This window comes from Miniopterus schreibersii (assembly GCF_964146895.1).
Source record: "Miniopterus schreibersii genome assembly, chromosome: 1".
Lineage (NCBI taxonomy): Eukaryota > Metazoa > Chordata > Mammalia > Chiroptera > Miniopteridae > Miniopterus > Miniopterus schreibersii.
Genome location: NC_138101.1, coordinates 31,853,257 through 31,868,709, shown reverse-complemented (window position 1 = coordinate 31,868,709; position 15,453 = coordinate 31,853,257).

The window sequence follows — 15,453 nt, the reverse complement described above, 5'->3', positions numbered from 1 at the left end:
AGATAAAGCTTAGAAGGCACCAAGATATGAGCTTAGTTGGGTAAACAATAGTTACCATTTCTCAAAAAGATGTGCATTCAACTACACTCCCATACTTCTTTTACTAGGAAGACGAGTTTCTGGAAGTGGGGGGGTCACTGAATCAAGGCTAGTTAAAGGCCTTGCAATGCGGTCCCTTTGGCAACGCAATCCTAGCGTCTTTCGCTGACATCTGTTCCTCTTTCCTTCAATCACCTGAACTCATGACAGGCTCCAGCCACCTTTCCTATAACTGGTCAAACAGCCCAGGCTGCAGAGGTCTTTCTGGTGCCTTCCACGTTCCCAAAAGTCCTTGCTGCCCTCACTTTCTTGTCCATTTCCCGGACAAAGACATGCCCCAACCATGATTAAAGGTCTGTTTAATATCCCACTTGATATACTGCTTTTGGTTCTTTGTCACCATCCAACATTATCACTCAAACATCTTGTGGCAGATATTATGAGCCAAGACGGTTTAGCAGGTGACATCAGGCCCAGCAGCCGCTGCTGTGAGCGCACCAGCAGGGAGGCTGCCCGGCGGGAGGGTGAGCGTGGCCAAGCCAGGGCTGGGGCAGGGCGGGAGCCGGGCAGAGGGGACGAGGGGGGACATCTGTAACGCTCTCAACAGTGAAGATTAAAGGAAAAAAGAAGAGACACCCAGCTGGGCGTGGCTCAGCGGTTGAGCGTCGACCTAGGATCCAGGCGATCGGGGTTCAATTCCCAGTCGGGGCACATGCCTGGGTTGCGGGCTCGATCAATGACTCTCTCTCATCATTGATGTTTCTCTCTCTCTCTCTCTCTCTCCTTTCCTCTCTCTGAAATCAATAAAGATATATTTACAAAAAAAAAAAGAAAAAAGAAGAGAAAAAACAGGACAAACGGAAACACAAACAAAAAGAAAACTTGATTTTGAAATATTGTCATTTTTTTAGAACTGTTTTTTCCTTTTCAAACATTTTCTCCTGTTTTATAAACTGAAATCTTGCCCCATCCAAGTAAGCTTGCATCTTACCGTTGCATTTAATTGCTCTATTCTTAAAGGCGGGGGGGGGGGGGGGGGAGAAAGAGAGGCATTACAGAAGCCAGCGGTCCCGCATCTCCAGTTCTCTTCGGATAACGCATCTGACACCTAGAATAACGCACATGGAAACGCTCTTTCCCACGCTCAGTCTGCTTCCTTGTCAACCTCAATAGCGAGGCTCCCCTCACTGTCTATAAGCAACTCCAGGGCTCCTTCAAACCCGCTAGTCGGCTGGGAGAATCAGTAGACATTTGGCCTTTTATCACAGGGTGGCTCCGCAGACTGGCATGCCAATTAAGCTGGGCAGAGTAGGAGGATGGTGGAACTTGAACAAATCTCATCTTTAATGACACTCCAGCCTTCAGCTGTTCTATCGTTCCTGAAATGTTAAAGTCTGAGAAATCTTTGCCGAGCATCACGCTCACTGGTAGTGTCAGGTGGCCTCAACTATGATGCACATTGCTTCTGGGGCATGGCGTGGAGCAGTTTCCCCCCTGCTTGCTCACACATTTCATGGGACTAGTTAATCAAACCACCAGACTGTGTCAGAAGGCAGTCACAGCTCTTCAGAGAATATTTGAAAAGTAAAAGTTAGAAACAATTATAGATTAAAAATGCAGTGGAATCTTTAGTCTGCCTTAGGTCCTCGCAGCAACATCTAAGGGCGATCATCATGCTTGAGTCAGTTGAGAGGATTCCAAATCTGAGAAAATTAAGTGTATGTATAACTAAATGCAATTTGGAATGGTTCGTAGATGGCTGAGCATTGAAGATTAACAGACCCCTAATTAAGAGTGTTCTACTGGTGTGATGAGCTGTGCTTTCTTTCATGAAACAAAGACACAAGAATGCTGTAAAATGTTTTCTCTGCTCCTGCCTTTTTCTTTTTCACTTTACCACACTGTTTCATGTGGGTGCAGTAAATGTCAAATCTCGCTTGTAACAATATGCTGCCCTCCTTCCTACCAGAATTCTTTCTGTGAAAAGACAGTTTTCAGCGATTGAAGTTAGACTTCTAAGTTCTAAACAGTAAACATATCAAATGCTGTTAGTTGAATCTATAGTAAGTCTACCTCTTCCGTTTCGAATTTGCCTTCATACTAGTGAGTTTTTTGTTTGTTTGATGGCATATTATCACGAGAAATGTGCAGAAAAGATGTTTGTCTCTAAGGAAACTGGTAACACCTTCCTGAAAGTATTTGATTTTTGTTGTTTTAGTTTGGTGGTTGATAGGAGAGATATTCTAAATGGCAGGACAAGCAGACTAATGTAGTCATTAGCTACAAAAACATTGGAGTCACCCAAACACTGGTTTAAACCCTGGTTACACTGTGTATACTTGGTGTAACTTCGGGTGAATTACTTATTTTCTTTGAGCCTCAGCTTCCTTAGTACAAAAGGGCAATATCTACATTATAGAAGTGTAATGAAAATTTGAAAAGATAATATAATTGTTTTCATGCCACAGAAGCTCAACAAAATATGGCATAAACAAATAAATTATTGCCATTCCTCATATTTCCCTGTAAAGCTGTAAAAACATCAGAAAGCTTACAATCAAATTCTGCCACTGCAGTCCTCTCAGTACATAGAAATCAGCCCCTTCCAAGGAATTGCTTGCCATAATATGACAGAGGATTTTCTGGGTCAGGCCATACGCTTGAGTCCCCAAGACAAGATAGTGACCTAAAAGCTTAGACTTTGATCTAACAGATCGAAGGTGGAAGAAGGAGAATCCAATGATGCTGAGCATTTAAAATTGTGATGAACGAGGGGAACAAAAGAGAAGTTTAAATATTTGGCAAGATGGTGCCATGACAAACCCTGCCTCTGCCTACAGTGACCACATTCCCTTTAGATATGACCCCTCTTTTATAAATTATGTATATTGATGCTGAAGGAAGAAACGTGAAAAGCCATCCACGGAAAACTATATGACACAGCAACAATACCCTGTTTCCTCTGCCACCTTCAACTGAATGCAGCCAGGTGGAAGTGACATACAAGACGCCTTCATCAGGGTTGACACCCGTGCCCGCCACCTGGTGAGGGAGCTGCTGGTCTCTCCGCCATTGTCCTCGACCTGACATTAGAGCCACTGGCTCCACCCTTGAAGGTTCTGCAGAGTTTTCCCCCTTTCAATCTCTTGCTTCACATTTTTCCCGTGTGTGTTCTTCATCTCTGTGACTTGACCAGGTATGTTTGGTTCCATTTTCTTGGCTTTTTGCTCCCCTCCCACTGTGAATACCTTTTTCTGTGCAGCTCTTAGGAAACCAGTAGGTTTTCCTTTTCTTCTTAAACATCTATCTCATCTCACCCTTCTTATCTATGTCATTAAGAAGAAGCTGAAACCCAAAAATTTTAAATGACTTCAGCAGGAGCAGCTGGGGGAAGCATGCAAGTCTTAAAAACAAATCTCAGGGTTCCTACATCTAGCACAGAGATTTTCCACTGGTGCGCCACAAGAATTTTAAAAGCATGCAATATCTAACTATTTAGTCAGGGGCACTGACCTCTTTTCCCTTAGACTGTCAAATAAAAAAATAACAACAGCCAAGACAACAATAGCCCTCCGGTGTAAATGCCCTGTCTTGAACCATAAATATATACATAGGTCATATAGTAGACTTGCAACTTATTGGTCATTTTGCTTAAAAATGTTGTGTCTGATTGGTTAATTCTTGGTACCAGAAATCCTTATATATATGTATAGGAACCTGACATTATTAAAAAAATCACTTTAATTTGCATCTCTCTGATTATTAGTGACTCTGAGCATTTTTCATGTCTCTTGGCCATCTGTGTGTCCTCTTTGGAGAAGTGTCTATTTAGGTCCTTTGCCCATTTTTAATTGGATTATTTGTCTTCCTTTTGTTAAGTTGTATGAGTCCCTTATATATTTTGGATATTAACCCTCTATCAAATGTGTCATTGGCAAATACGTTCTCTTGTATAGTGGAAACCCTTTCACTTTGTTGATGGTTTCTTTTGCTATGCAGAACCTTTTTATTTTTATGTAGTCCCACTTTTTTATTTTCTCCTTTGTTTCTCTTGCCCTAGGAAATGTATTGGCAAACATATTGCTATGAGAAATGTCTGAGATTTTGCTGCCTGTGGTTTCTTCTAGGATTTTTATGGTTTCACAACTTTAAAGGAGGACATCTGTGATCATTTCAACAACAAAGGTAAATTTTTTAAAAAGTCACTTTGGAGCTAAAAGTGTAGGTAATTGCTATTATTATTATTTTTTGTAAATCAATAAAAATATACATATTTTTTGTCAGATCAGCAAAAATATACTTTTTGGTGTGCCACAGAATTTTAGTAGCTGGTTGATGTGTGCAATGAGATGAAAAAGGTTGAAGATCTAGCATGTAAAAGGAATGTAGCCCTCTACAGTTTATGACAGTGCTGTCACATGTATAGTTGTTTCTAACTTTTGGAGCCACCCATTAAGAAAGACTTACTTTCCCCCATTTTACCTCTAAAGCCCTGGTTGAAGACTCTTGGCTAAGCTCACACTACAGTCGTTGCGGTGTCTGGATGTTAATCTTAAAACTTCTGACTCCAAAAATCACAACCCCCTGCTCTCTCCCTATGATGTCACATAACCAAGGGTAACTCCTGCTTCTTGTTCTTTCAGGCACTTTAGGGCAGATTCCTGTCTCCCCAACTACCTCTTTATTAATGCCTTGCAGTGGAACCTAAACTCCCCATCCACATCACTAAGTTTTTTACATAAAAGCATAGAAGGACTTGTGATGTAAAAATGACAGCAAAAGTGGTTATATATCAAGATAGCTTCAGATGACCTCCAATCACCATCAACCAAGTTTGACTGAATTCATTAAGATAAACCAGCAGGGATATAAGTTTTACAGATAATCAATATGAAAAAGCACTCTGGCAGGAAAATAAATTGCAAGTCAAGCATGTGGAGTCCAGCTCCTTGGGGAAAGCAGGTGTAGAGTGGATACTTATCTAATCGCTCATGATGAATGTCGGTGACAGTCGGAGGAATGGTGTTTCTATAAGAATGACACTGAGGGTTGCTTGGGTGTCGCTCCTGGTCCCATGGCTTTAGGCTGACTCTCTGACCTTCCCAGAGATACTAAGACACTTTCATAAATTCCCTTCCCACTTAAGCCAATTGCAGCCAACACTACTAGGTGCCCCCTGAACACCCAATTCTTTTTTACTTATTAGGAAAATAGTAGGGGGTGTTTTGAGTGGTAATGTGTCAATTTTTAAAATATAGCCTACATGTTCCATCCCACTTATAGCTGTGGGTGGCCAATGAGGTTCAAGTAGAGACTTCTGGGAACGATTTTTCTTTCAAATACAGGCACTGTCCCTCCTCTGCATCTCTTCCTTCTTCAACCTGCCTGAAAATTAGAAGGAAATCTGTGGACTGGGTAGTTTTTTTGAGGAAATCAGGAGAACTAAACTACAGGCTAGGGGCAGTGGAACAGAAAGGCAGTAGGAGCCTAAAAAGTTGATGTGTGCAAGCTCCTGCACCATCACGGCATCACCTATCTATAGACTTTTATTTATCTAAGAAACAAGCCTTTGTTTGGTTAAGCCACCAGAGTCAAACTTTTCACCATTGGAGGTGATACACTATCCAAAAAAACACTTCCTTTGATTCCAGTTAGGGAACATTTACATTCTACATACACAGATTGAAAATATAAATGTATATGATTTATTGACATTAGTCTCTGTTCCACCGCTATGTGACCTAGGACAAGTGGTTTTAATTTTCAGGATCTTAGCATCCAAAGAGGTGGTTGATTTCAGTCATATTTAAGTGATTTTTTTTCCTTCTAAAGTTCTAGAATTCCATGAAATGTCCAAATTTAATTGAAAAATAAGTATTTCTTCACTTGTAACTGCTCTGTAAATTGATTCAGTTCTAGCTGAGAGAAGAGACTAAAATTGTTTTAGAGAGATTACCAAGGATTTGATTTTGTGTAAACTGGGAGGATTTGGGACAGGACCTCATATACTCAACAACTGGAAGCCAAGTGGAACATACATCTAATTACAGATAACAAAATACGGAAATATTCTTTTTAAATGAGCTTAAGAAAAAAATAGGACAGAGTTCTGGAGGGTAATAAGATTTCTGAAGGGATTATTTAGAAAGGAGAGAGGCAGGATGTCAGGAACTGCTCTTTCATGTGAAGCTGAAGTTGGCTAAGTGCCATATTGGTCACGTAGCAGCAGAGGATGCTGACACCTGCTTCAGACATTCATCACTTACTGGGGAAAGATTTATTGAGGACACACTACGTGAAAAGCACTGTAGGAAATACAATGGAGTACAGAGAGAAATAGCATCAAGTTCAGGTTGCTTTCAAACCACCAAAAACAGATAAGGCAGTTTCATAAAAAATAATAATAATAAAAATAAAACCAAAAGCATAAAACAGCATGGGATGGGAGAAGGGGAATAAAAGCAGGGTAACCTACACTTGGTTGCCAAGGACAGTCCTGCGCTAAGCCTGTTGTCCTGGCTTAATTGCTGACATTGTCCCCTCCCATACTCAAAACATCCCACAATGGTTATGTGGGTTTAAAACGGAAACTTGATTTCATATATTTATCAACTCAAAGTGTTGATTTTTATCCCCATTGCTTTTAACTATAATATAAAAGAAAAAAATTAAGTCTCTAAATTTAGCTTTATGCTCTTAGGTTCTCCAACTTGCTTTTTTTTTTTTTTCCATTCTACCTAATCATTAGCAACACAAAAAAGAATGTAAACAAAATCTGAAGCAGTATTTTCAAAAATAGTGATATAAATACCTCACAATAGCACCTTTAGAAAATACATTGAATGAGAAGACTAAGTGAAAAGCTAAGTAAAAATAGAAGAGTAAACCCAAAGGACAGAATGAACCTGCAGGTCATACATGAGAATTATCAATAGACCGGAGATGTGGAGATTAAGAGCATGCCCTTTGCCTAAAGAGAGATGCTATTAATGTGCTCTGATCGTAAAACATAAAACTTCGTTCCTACTATAAATGCCATTTACCAAATGAGTTAGTTCTTCCGGCAGGAGCTGACGCCCCGAGGTCACTAACAGGTGAGGCCCTAACTGCGTTAGCTCTGTGTGCTGATCCTGAAGGGGAGCAGGCGGTGGGCCCAGGGCTCGCTCTGCGACACAGGGAACCTTGTTTAGGGCCACTCAAGAACATTTATGACTGGCTTTAGCAGTCTCCTTTTCTGCTTCCGTTAGAGAAAGAATTAAAATGCTTTTCATATCCTTGGCGCTCACTAGAGGACTCATCTCCTATTATCATGGGAGTGCTGTAATTAAAAGCACAGAGATTTTACTCCTCGGTAATGTGACTTAGCTTAAATCCCCCATAGCAAAACCATTTATCTATGGTTTGTGGAGACATAATTATAACAGACTTAAAAAAGCAGTTTTGGTTAATAATGCAGCACCGTAAATTGAGCAGGATTAATCTACCCCATTATTCTGTGCTTCGAAAAATGGGAAGGAGCGAGACAGCAGAGCGAGGAGATTTTCCAATTTTCCCCTGAAACAAGCCATCCTGCTTTAAACGGTTACCCGACGTGAACCAAAGAGATTTATAAATCACTGATTAGTGCTGAAAAACATGTTTACAGGTTTAGACAAAAGTTATTAAAAGATTGCCAAAAAAGTGTACTGTTGTGGATTTAATAAAAGATTAACTGGGAGTAGAACTTTGATTGAAAGTAAAGCCTGGTTAAAGACAGACCACAAAATCACACCTTTCGGCTCCAGCTGTCCTTGAGGCCCGTCTCGGAACACTTAGAAACACTGTTTCCAGGCAGCGTCTGAATGTTCCCCTCGCCTCTGACACCTCAGTGGTGAGGTTCAGATCCATCCATCCTCCCTCCCTCCCTCCCTCCCTCCCTTCCTTCGTCCTGAGACCAAGCCAACTGACATGTCATTCGGCAACTGTGCTATCTGGCCTCAACCAAACAATTCCAATAAAGCTTGAAATCCCTTCCACTGCTCTCTAGGCTGTTCATTTTAGCATCCTTTCTTTGTTCTTTTAATTAGTATAAGTCTCTCTCTCTCTCTCTCTCTCTCTCTCTATATATATATATATATATATATATATATATATATATATAATTTTTTTTCTTTATTTCAGAGAGAAGAAGGGAGAGAGAGATAGAAACATCAATGATGAGAGAGAAATGACCGCTGCCTCCAGCACGCCCCCTGCTGGAGATCGAGCTCGCAACCCAGGAATGTGCCCTGATGGGGAATCAAAAGGTAACCTCCTGGTTCACAGGTCGACACTCAACCACTGAGCCACACCGGCCGGGCAATCCTTATTATATTTTCACAACTGCATCTCTCTCTGCTTCTCTCAATCCTAGCAAGTTACCTCTCTTCACCCTCCTCTCAGAATCTAAAAAGCCATGAGACATAAACTCTATCAACTTCCCTCCTCCCATATCCAACCTCGCCCCTCTCTCTACCCACCTACGATTTTCCCTCATGATTCTTTCTTCTTTCTTTGATGTCTCAAAAGAAGACGCCCCGCTTCGCCTCCAAGACAGACAGCCCCATCTGTGTTAATGAATTCACTCCCTTCCTGTTCCACCTGGGACTTGGCCTGATTAATGCTGACCCCATTTTCTTGGACTTTGCCCTTTTCTTCTCAGGATACTAAACGTATTTATCTTTCCATTTCAAGATATTTTCTTGGTCATGTATTACTCCCACAACATAATCCTCGCTCTATAACTCACTTTACTGCCCAAGTCATTGAAAAACAGACTATATTTATTTTCTTCAATTTATCACTTATTGTTCCCTTTTTAATCCACAGGGATGAATTCTGCCTTCATTACTTAATAAAATGATTTTTGATATTTTAGCTAAGCACTTAACTTCAGAATCTACTATTTTTAATTTATTATTTGGCTTGATCTCTCAGAGGTATTTGCCACTCTTGCCTTAAGAATATTATTCCCCTCTCAACCTCAAGGTAAATTATCTTCCTAACTCTACTCATTATTCCCTCTTCTTCCTTCATTACACCTACTTCTTTACTCAGCCCCCCCAAATGTGTGTGTGTGTGTGTATATATATATATATATATATATATATATATATATATATATATTAACCCAATGTTAGAGGTTGAGTTCAAGAAGCTAGGGAGAGATCAGTGGTCCTGTCTCTAGATAGTCAAGAGAAAAAAAGTAGTGAGACTGGGGCAAAACCAAAAGGCATACCCTAAATCAAAGCTAAGAAAAAAAATGTAGATGCATATGGCAAAACTACCCAGAAAGTCCCTGGGTGATGTTTATAATGGTACGGGAATATGCATGGTTTGTGGTTGATACCAGTGGTCAAACTATTCATGGGAAGCCCTTGTTGACCTAGAGGCAGATTCAGTGAACACTGGTCCTTGGTTCCTCAGTTTCTAACATCTTTATATAAAATCAACCAATTAACAAACCCATTTAGTCCTACTACCTAAATATATCTCAGATGAAATCTCTTCTTTCCAACCCATTGTCACTGCTTCAATTCAGGATATCATCACTGTCACATAGACTATTGCAATAGCCAGCTAATGCATCTCTATTGGTCTCTCTGCTACTAATCTGTCTCAAACCTAATACATTTTCCATACTGCCTTCAGAGTAATCTTTCTATAACACAAACCTGCTCAAGTCACTCCATTGCTGTAAAAGTCTTCTGCTGAAACATCAAAGCCAAATAAGAATATTAACAAATCCGTGCCTGACCACCTTTCTAGGCTTAGTTCCAACTGCTCATGTCAACTGTGTTCTTGTTCCCTGGTCATGACATTCTTTCACACCTCCGTAACCATTACTGATTCTGAGTGTTTTGTCTGAAAATCCATGTTTCTGTCCAGTGAAACAGCAGTGATTCTTTAGGTTTCTATTTAAAATATTATGCCTTCGACATGGCTACTTGTACTGTGCTGCAAATACCATGAATTAATATTGTTGTAATTAAGTATCATGTCCCTAAGATTCTGGGATCTACTTGAGGTTAGGGACATTTATGTACATTTGCCTGTCCCATATTTAGATGTGTGCTTAACACCAATAAGTGCTCAAAATTGTTTGCAGTTCAACTCTTTGGATGGATAGATGGATGGCTGGATGGATGAATTAATGAGCAGCAAATTATTGTAAAAATTACCAGGTCTCATATGAATTCAAAGCTTGAGTATATTTTACTATGAAAAAAAATACTCAATATTTTCAAAAGAAGTCTCAAAGTCAATACTTTCAAAAGATGTTGAATGTCACTAATCATCAGAGAAATGGAAATTAAAACCACAATGAGATATCACTTCACACCTGTGAAAATCACTATCATTGATAAATCAACAAACAAGTGCTGTCCAAGATGTGGAGAAAGGGAACCCTCATGTACTGCTGGTGGGAGTGCAGACTGGTGCAGCAACTGTGGAAAACAGTATGGAGTCGCCTCAAAAAATACAATGGAGCTGCATTATGACCCAGCAATTCCACTTCTGGGAATATATCCAAAGAAACCCAAAAACACTAATTTGAAAGAAGATACAGACCCCATGTTTATTGCAGCATTATTTACAGTAGCCAAAATTTGGAAGCATCCCAAGCGCCCATCAGTAGAGGAGTGGATAAAAAAGCTGTGGGACATTTACACAATGGAGTACTACTTGACTGTAAAAAAAAGGGGGGGGGGACTTTTACCCTTTGTGACAAGATGGATGGACCTGGAGAGTATTATGCTAAGTGAAATAAGCCAGTCAGAGAAAGGCAAATGTTATATGATTTCTAATGAACAAAATGAACTAACAAGCAAAATAGAGACAGACTCATAGAGAGCAGGCTGACAGCTGTCAGGGTGGGTGGGGCTGGGGGGATGGAGGGATTGAGCAACAAAGAAAAAGAGGAAAGTCTCACAATGTATCACAGAGAGTGGAAAAGATTTCCAGCCCCAAAGAAAAAGCTTTAGTTTCAGATACCAGATGACAAGATCAATGATAGTAATGCTTCTTCTAGTTGCTGTTAAAAAATTAAACGCTATTTAAAAATTACTACTTCTCCCAGTAATTATAGTTAAAAATTACATTAATGCAGACTCAGGGCATAAATTAATATTGGGCAAGTAACTGGTAATTATGAAAAGACTGGAGCTGATCAATAACCACCTTGCTCTCCTTGCCCCACACAATTATTATTGGTGCCTTTCCTAGCGTTTCCAGAAACATGCCTTCCCAAGGCAGCTATGTAAGGGGTGTTTAGCCTCAGAAGTTATCATCTGGCACAATCTAGGAGTGACAGATAAAACTCTTATTTTACTGTTTGTTCATTCTCTGCAACTAGTCAGGTCTCAGTCTCTTGCCTGATACACATCCATCCCTATACCCCAGTCTGGTCAGGGAGGCCCTGAGACCCCACTGGTCTTTTCACCAGCTTTCTTCCACTCTGGAAGAATGGATGGATCACTCAAATTAAATCACTCTTTCCTACTCCAATAGCTTTTCTACTACTTACCGCCTGAAGCCTTCTTGGGCTCCGCATCATATCAATGTTTTATTACAAGGCTTGCTTAAGTCAGGCTTGTGTTTGCATCTTACTTTTGGACATTCTCTATGTGAAGCTGGATACTCCTCTAAGTGCCAATTCTAGGATCTAAATGTGTTTTAAGGCCCCCTTTTCAATTTCTATCCAGCACAGTGGTTCTCAATGAAGGGAGGGTGGCATATCGTTCCCAGGGGAGCATTTGGCAATGTCCAGAGACATTTTCTGGTGCTCACAATGGGGTATGCTGCTGGCCTCTAGTGGGACAAGGGATGCTATGAAACATCCTGCAATGCACAGGACAGACCCCAGCTCCACCGTATAATAAAGAATTATCGGGGCCACAATGTCAGTACAGTTGAGATGGAGAAATCCTGCATCTAGCATTTTCCACTTCCTTGTACACCTACTGGTGCTAAAAACTAACATGTCTCATGGCTGTGCTGACCTCAGTTATAAAACCAGGGCAGAAAGCACATAAAATTTGCCAAATTTTGATACTATAATCCAGTTCCTCGGACTCCTTTTTGCCCAGGTTTCCTATCTTGATGAAATAGCAGCTGACCGTTCCTCTTCCACAGACGCCCTGGAGGTTTCATAAATCCGTTTTAATGAGGCGCTTCTCCGTCCTTGGGTGAAAAATGGTCCACAAGTGCTATTCCCATCACAAGAGAGAGCAATGATTGCCTTGCAGATTGGCACATGAAGCTCATTCCTGCAATGCACCTCCAGCCCATAGCTCCAAAAAGTACAAAATTTGCTCATAAAAAATAGAAGCGGACTGACAACTTGAGCATTTTCTTTCACATCTGTCAGTAGAAGGAGAGCCGTTGAAGAATCAGCTGTCGGGTGGCTGCATCTTTAAAGTATCCAGTGCGTCAGCCACAGGGTTGCTGAATTCTTTGCTTGGTTTATAGAACCCCACGATGTGTAAAAAGCAGGCAGTGGGTGGAGATTACATTGATCTCACCAAAAGGGGGTTTTTAAGAAGTCCTTCATGTACCTACCAAAAATGTCAAACTGGCAAATGTGGTATGCGAGGCAGTAAGAACAGGGAGGAAAAAAATTAAGAACTTTGTCTCCTTTGAGTTCAGTAAAAGACATAGGTATTAATGTTGATCTGTCCCTGGGAAGCTGCCTAAGAATGGTAGCCTACATGAATTAAGTTTGCTCTCCTTTCCAAATAAACCTATGTTTAAATGAGACTGTAAAAAGCTATATTTAATTTTTTAGTCATTTTTTTACTTTAACTAGAAAGACATTAATACAAGGCCAACATAATTATTTTCCCTTTTGTGCATTACTTAATTTATTATATATAATTTAACACAACTACAATCACTATGAATTTTGGTTTTATAGTCTTTTAACTACCTTAATTATCATCTGACTAAATTAAAGTATTCAATTCATTCACTTATTTTTTTCACTCATTGTTTCTTTCAAGTAAATATTAAGCGCATTTTGCAAGCCAGCAATACATTGATCGAGTTACCGTCTCTGTCTCTGTATCCAAACCACTATCTACTCTTACTTGGACTACTTTCATAACCTTCTGACCTGCCTGTATTTTCAATTTAGGGCATGAGTTTGGCTGCATATTGGGAAATAATTCAAATAAGATTGGCTGAGATAAAACTGAAGTCTGTAACTTTTCTCTCCTTGAAACGAGGAGCTGGAACGTAGTGGCCCGGGTCTTGTGCAACAGCGCACAGTCCTTGACCCACCCGTGTCCCAGACGTCATTAGGTCACAGTTGCCACCCTCCAGGTCTCCTTCCAGTTGCACTTTGGTCCTTGCATCTCCATCTTCTACCTGCCCGTGCGGGGAGGAAGCAGCAGCCGCAGGAGGGGGAACCGCTACCCTGTGTGATCCCCTCCCCAAAGCCCCCCGCAGACTTCGGCCCCTCTCCCATTGCCATCATCGCATGACCGTGCCACGCCCAAGGGAGGCTGAGACAGTCTTTACCCGCACCCACTGCAGCCTGAAAATACACCGGTGATGTCAGTAGAAAGCGAAGGGACAAACAATGGACGTTGGTGAGCACTCGGGAGCCTCGCCGGTGTCTTGCTTCTACCCTTGTCCTCCTATAGTCTTGTCACAACGTAAATCCTACCAAGTCATATTTGTGTTTAAAGCCATCGCATGTAGAAGACAATCTCCATTCTTGTCCCGGGCTGTATGGCAGCCTACAGCTGGCACTGTCTTCTGTTCTTCCCCCTCGCCCTGCGTGGCCGCGCCGCCTTCTGGTGCCCAGCCAGCCCGGCGCACCTCGGCCCAGCCGCGCACCTGCCCTGCCCTCTGCCGGGGGCCCTCCCAACGGCCGAACGCCCTCACCCACACCCACCTACCCCGCGAGGGGCGGGCTCCCAGGGGTCTCCTCTGCTCACCAAGTAGAGCCCCGAATCCTGAGGCTACACTCCCAGACTCAAATCCTGGCCTCCACCACAGGCTAGCTGGCGACTGCACACAGTTGCCGACTTGTTTCAGTTTTCTCACCTGTAAAACAGACTTCATCGCATCGATCCCGCAGGGTGGCTGATAGCATCCAGTGAGATCATAGCTGTAAACTGCGTAGGACGTTACCTGGCACATTGCAGTCCTTTGATAAATGTTAACAACATGTTTAATTTATCTTTTTTGTTGACAGTATTACAGATGTCCCCTTTTTCCCCCATTAACCCCTTCTATCCAGCACCCACCCCCGCCCCAGGCCTTCACCACACCATTGTGTGTGTCCATGGGTTGTGCATGTATACATATAAATTCTTTGGTTAATCTCTCCCCACCCACCCACCCCCACCTTCCCTCTGAGATTTGTCAGTCTGTTCCATGCTTCTATGTCTCTAGATCTATTTTGTTTATCAGTTTATTATGTTATTTAGATTCCACATACAAGTGAGATCATATGGCATTTGTCTTTGCCTGGCTTATTTTGCTTAGCATAATATGACAAATTTGTTTTTAATGGTACTTTCCTACCCTTTACAGGCTACTAGCTATGCTTTCAATTTGCCTTGTTTACTTCAAAACACAGGTTACTATCAAAACTAACTTATGTCACTACTTATTGACTAACCATCCCAAGAGAATGTAAGTTGTGTAAACAGTACCACTGTATAGTCAGGCCCTAATATAGTTTTTGGCATAGAGTAGGCATACAAAAAGAAATAATTGCTGAATGGATTATGAAACAATTAATATAGTTATTTTCCTGATATTACAAAATTAGGTCACATCTGATAGATTATTAGTGGATTACTAAAATATCTGTTACTTGATTGTTGACATACTTTCTCTAGTCTGACCTGGTTTAAAAGGACCAGGACTAGGTTAGAGTATTAAAAAATAAATTAATTTAAATAAACTTTATTTGGAAGTTAAGAAAGAAATTACAAGATCTCACGGGTGTGTTTTGTTCAAAGTTTAAAGAAGGATCAGCAACCTTTTTCTACAAAGGGCCAGAATATAAATATTTTAAAGTTCTAAAAGTCCATTTTCTGATATTAAACGTGTCTTATTCACATTAGCTGTGAGCATAGTGGTATATTTATTAGAATACATTATCTTAATGAGAATATTCAAGAAAAGTGTTTCTTAAATGGTTAAATGGTTGCTGTGCTGATATTATAAATCACCAGTGAAATTCAGAGATGAATTGCATCATCCACAGATGAATTAAAGATATAAAAATTTCTTTTCTCAAGTTCTTTAAGTAGGAGTAGTGGAATTAGTAGGATGATGAATTTATTCTTAAAGAATTATATATATTTAAATAAAATATTTTTTTATATTTGGATTCTTTAAATGATAGACAAATAATGTTATATATCAGTCCACCTT